This window comes from Salminus brasiliensis, chromosome 15, assembly GCF_030463535.1.
Source record: "Salminus brasiliensis chromosome 15, fSalBra1.hap2, whole genome shotgun sequence".
Classification (NCBI taxonomy): Eukaryota; Metazoa; Chordata; class Actinopteri; order Characiformes; family Bryconidae; genus Salminus; species Salminus brasiliensis.
In genome coordinates, this window is record NC_132892.1 from 7,180,407 (window position 1) to 7,186,406 (window position 6,000).

The following is a 6,000-nucleotide window of genomic DNA, read 5'->3' on the forward strand; positions in this document are numbered from 1 at the left end:
TTAGAGCGCCTTTAACACACGATACAGCCCTCATGTTTAATTCCCATGACTCGCACAACCACTTAGAACACCTTTGTCATTCTCATTATTATTTGGCATTCTGCGATTTTCACATGTCTTCAGAAGAAATGCAAACAAAATGCCTACACCTTCTCTGAGCAAGAGCTGCATGGATTAAAAACAAGTCAAGCGTCTTCACTCAAAAGATGGGAAGATCATATTGTCTCAGAAGACCACAAGCGCTGTTGACTACAAGCTACTGGCAGCAGCAACGCCGTTTGCTGGCATGTGGTAACGAGGCGGCGGACATGGATTCCAGCGGGCAGGTGCTGCGGTTGTCATGGTGTTAAGGGAGCTCTGGATGCCGTGATTGTAGCCCGTGTATCTATTTTCTTTTCGACCCCATGCCACTCACAATTAGCTTATGTCTTGAAACTAATAACCAGCAGTACATTACCGGTCTTTTAATGTATTTTAAGAACTTAACTAAACGCTAAAAACTGAAAAAAATAATCAAATGGTATTTTTTAAAGAACAAAGCGATTGGTGAAAAAAAACTTTAGTTAGTCTATGGCAATGGAAGTAAATTAGGATTTGAAAATTAATGCACAGTGATGGTCATTCAAATTTCCAAACTTTTGCTGATTACTTTGATTACTTTCTTCATGGCTGGTAATGGAAGACGGAAAGAGTAAAGAAAATCGTGTGTGTTGCGTGTTGTGATCACTTACTTAAAAGCTAGAGGTTGTGTTTCCTGAATACTGATTAATGTTTCTTTAATCCTATATTTCTAAATGGCAATAGCATGGATATACCTTGTTCCCATTACTACCACTATGAGAAAATCTGGTGGAATTTCTAATTACTATATCTCATGTTGCTGTGGAAGTGTGTGTGTTTATAAGAACTGCTTCTTATAAAGTACAATGCAGATAAATTTATTTACCAGTTTCAGCATTAAAGAAACATTGTTTTAAAAAAGACAGCTACTGGATGCACTGCTTATGGAAGAAAATTAAGTTATACTTTTTGTGACTACTAATTAATGTATCAGAAATGAAACAGTCAATGCCAATTTTCAACCTGCTGTGTGATTTCTAAAGTAGGCTAATTTTGTTTACATCACCTTCACAGTGTGCATCAGCAGTACACAAGGACTATTAACAATCACTAATGGTATTAACAAATAGTTGGAGGTTAGAAATGTTTGTTTGGACATAAAGAGAGAACCACAACAAGTACTGGTCATCAGCATCTTGCCATCAACAAAGAAGCAGCAGAGGAAGGCTGGCGATTGTCCTGTCATCATGTCTTACGTTATTTCTTCTTTCTTCTTTGTCTCTGTCTTTTATTAACCACTATTTATGTAAAGCTGCTTTGTGATGACAACAGTTGTAAAAAGTGCTATACAAATAAATCTGACTTGACTTGACAGACGCTTTAAATTTAGTCAAGAAGTGCATCCTTCAAGAAACTAAACTGAAGTATCCTTCAGTACCCTTAGTGTCCCACAATCTTTCAAACACAGCACAAAATCATTTGTCAAAAACAGCTGTGAGTGGCGCTGCAGAAGGCGAGTTTAAAATGTAACGAAACTAAATTGCCAATGCTGTTAAGTCAGCTAACATTGTGCCAAGAAATGGGGGGAGATTAGGGCCATCTTGCCCACTCAGACAGAGTGAGGCCAAGTATGCTGCTTTATACTCCAAACCTCCAACCTCTGATGATAAAGCCAAGCAGACATACACTACATGGGAGTGGAAAAAGCACATATTCTGTGTGAGGGGAGCCAAGACATGAAGTGCCATGCCACTGGAACCCCAATGGAATCTGAAAACAACTCAGGACAGACAATATACATATAGCCCACATATAATTTGGTTGCAAGTTGGGCAGACACATTTGTTAGCCTTCAACAAGCTTCTGGCAGAATTATGGGGTGAAGGTGGTAGGGAAGGGAGTGTTAGAATGGGCCTGTGACAGGGGCCCTAAAATTCGTTGAGTAGTTGCTTGTAGAATTGTTAGAGTTGTGGAGCCCAGTGTAATATCTTTTCATGGGGCCCAAAATCCCTGGCTGTACTCCTATTTCCTGGCATGGACACAACTGTTATTGTAATGCTGAAGAATTCTTGGGCAGTATTTCTCCTTCAATATTTTATCCACTTTAGTTGAGCTTGAAGGTGTTAATTCTGAAGCATGGGCTTCTTTCTTGGACAGCAGACTCACATGGCAGTGTAAAACTCAATTAACTGTAGATAGTGATACTGGTGTTCCATGCAGCTTCTAGTTTATGGTAGGTCTGTGCTTTGGGCATTCTCTAGTTGTTCCTGACTTACACCTCCTATGAACTCCCATTAAGTAAAATTATGATGATCTTAAAATCAGCAGTTGTGTAAATCTACAATAATCCTTCTCACATCTGCACTGAGCTCCTTGGACATTCCCCTTGTTCTGTGTGTTGGCCAGTGAGTGCTGTCAAGCAAAGCCTTTTTCTGTGGGCTCATGTGATCTACCAGCTCTAGTCTCATGATCACCAACAGAAAGTTTAGAGGCCCTAGCAAGTTAAAAACATTTAGGGACTTTTAGCAGTACTAAATGAATAAGTACTTTTGCATCAAGTCATCTTGTTTGGCACTGCCTGATTTCCCCTCCCTCTTTCTATTTAAATGAACTGAGGTTCAAACTGTACTTGTGAGCAGAGCACTGGAAGTTGGGAGTGAAGCATCATTTTGCATTTAAAAGAAAAATCCAGTCACCAGAAATACAAAGAAAGAAAACAAAGACAGGAGAAATGTGGGTGTCATCTGTAAATGGTGCAAATTAACCTGCTACCATCACATTTAACTTCTCTTTCAGCTGATATGCAGGCTTTTAGGTTTTCAGCAGCTGTTTTATACTAAATAATTTGTTAATGCCTCTGCCCTGTGCCAGGACAGGCAGAAGCAGCTTCAGGCTTAGCAACCTTGGCTCCCAACTTCAGGTGAGCAGCACTGTGTTGAATGACTTATCTGCTAGCATAATTGCAGGGGCTCGGTGAGTATTTATTTCATTATTATTTAAGTGTTGGTCTGGTGCTGGTTTAGCTGGCCATCCCCAGGATGCCAGTGCTGGTTGTCCAGCAAAACAGCATCTAAAGCATAACATATGTCGATTTTCCTGGTGACTTCATTCACCTGAACGAATCTGTACCAAAACAACTGAGACAATGTGGAAAACTCATTCTTACAGCATCCGCTCAGGGGTGCTTTGTTATGTGGTTTGACGTTTCCTGTTTTGAAGGTCAGAGTTTTTTTGCACTTCGATAAAGGTGTATATCTCAAATGTGCATGACATGCTAAATCTTTTTGTTTTCTTTGTAACTTTCTTTTGTACGTGTCATTCACCCTGCTACAATGACCAAATTCTACATTTAGTAATCTCCTCTAACCTTGCCTAATATTAATTATAACTGAAATTAAGTTTGTTGTTACATTATTGACATTGAATGAGTAGTGTACAATCACAGCCTGCTTGGATTCTCATAAACTACATGCTTTTAAATGTTCCACCATGAAAATAATATCTTACTGGACTTCTTTTGACAAGACAAGACAACCATTTACGCCATTTGTGACATTTTTGTGACACAGATGGAATTTTGCCGCCTTTAACCCATCTGTGCAGTGATCGACCAGTACTTGGCACACACATACAACACATAGGAATGCACCCCTGAGTCTCAGTATTGTTACAGATAGGTTCAGGCGAACGAAGTCACATTTATTTACAAATTATTTTCATGGCTAGTCACCAGAAAAATCTGTTATGCTTTAGATGCTGTTATGCTGGACAACCAGCACTGGCATCCTGGGGATGGCAAGCTAAACCAGCACCAGACCAACACTAAAATAATAATAAAATAAATTCACACAAAGTGGAGAGTGAGCACACGTGCCTGGGGAGCAGAGAGGGTGAACAGCCTTGCTCAAGGGCCCAACAGTGGCAGCTTGCCGAGCGTGGGTATCGAACCCACAACCCTGCCATCAATAGCCCGGAGACACCACTAACCGCTGAGCTACCACTGCTACCATGTTCATCATATGTCACATCCTATATACGTTCAACATTATTTATTGTCCTTTACTTGTAACACTTAACAGGCTTATTTATTGGACCTCTTTTTTGTGCTACAGTGCCTGTGTTTTAATCTTCCTTTTGTAAAAACAATCTTTGCCTACAATTGCACGACTCTGTGAAGTCTTAAGGTCACTTTTTATACCACCTTAAGGATATTCTTACTGTTTCTTTAAGCTGTCTGTTGTAAAAAGCCCTACACAAAAACAACAGCAACAACATTGCACAGTGTGCATGATAAACAAGTTTTAGTTAGTCCAGAATGCAGCAGCTACAGTCTTTACAAAAGCTAGAAAGTTTTACCATTTCATAAAAAAAATAATTGGCTGCCAAATTCTGTATTGATTACAAAACTCTGCTGTTGACATGTAATCCACTAAATGGCCTTGTCCCTGAGATGAGTGATCTCATCTCCTGTCATGAACTGAGATCAGTGCTGTCATTCCACTGCTCTCACAAGTAAAAAAAAATACATTACTGTTAACATACCAAATCACACTGAGTTCTTCTTTACACATTCATATGAACATGGCCATAATAGAGCTAATCTGTATTCCCCATTAGATAACTTCATGAATTCACTGTTATTTGTTTTGCTATCTGGTGTTGACCAGATAAGGATGGATTCCCCGTTTGGTTTTGGTTCCTCTCAAGGCTTCTATCTCTCATACTGAGGGAGTTTCACTTGGGGCTTAGACATAGATCTCTGTAAAGCAGCTTTGTGACATCATCTGTTTCAAAGACATTTTTAATACATACATTTGTTAATAAAAATATTGGACATTTCTAAAGGATTTAGTTTGAACTGAACTCTAGTATATGTACACATTTAATGAAAAACTATTTTTATCGTTTTTATCCAGATCTCTTCACAGATCCTGAAGTCTTGATCCATTGTTTATTGCTTGTGCGCTAACCCCTGTGATTATACACACATTCACAGTTCATTTAGAAACAAACACCAGCTGGAACATTCAATTTCCCATGTTTTTATAGTAAGAATTAGTTATTTTGTGAATTTCGTAGTACTCTATCTGTACTTTTCTTGGGTAGCTATAACATGAAATCGTCTTTGGTGTTGCAAGAAAGAGCTTCCTTGATGTCTCCAATGCAGAGGTCACATTTAATGGATTCAGGAAAAAATTAAGCCACTGAGTATCAGAAGAATTATATTTGCAGTGCTTCGACCACTCCTATTCGGGCTGATGTTGTTCAAGTAGTTGTTTTCTGTGAAGCAGACATGGCATTTGTTACACATTGCCTTATCTGAGTAAGTAAACAAACAACTGATAACAGGCAAAAATGAAAACAATATCACTGTCCAGTAGAAATTAGGCATACCAGCTGTAAATGTTCTGTCAGAGGATTCCACAAATTTAAAGAAACATTTGAAGGTAAAAAAAAAAAATTGCAGTCCACGTAGATCAAACTAGAACTGCTGTATGGTCTGTTTTCTTTCTGTTGCTAAACAAATGTGCCTGTGTGTTTCTGTGTCTTGCCTATTGTCTATTTATTCGCCAGTTTCTGATTCGAATTTCCCGGTCAACCTTAAAACGTGGCAAAAGCAATATTTCGCCGATAGATGGAAGTATTTGACCGATTCGCAAAATCAGGACGTGCGGAAAAGCTGATGATGAGCATGTTTGCTGGATTCGGACGACCAGATCTTACACTTATATTTATCAGAATAACACATCACTAAAGTAGGGAATATAAAAAAAGAATCGTTGTTTGACCTGTACCGAAATATTACTGTACCGTTTTTTTATTCTGACTTGAAGGTATGACACAAACAGGGGTATATATCATATCATATTCCTACAGTCTACATTCTACTGTAGCATTGTTTTCTGTGATAAATGGTAAATTACATATCGTCTAGTATAC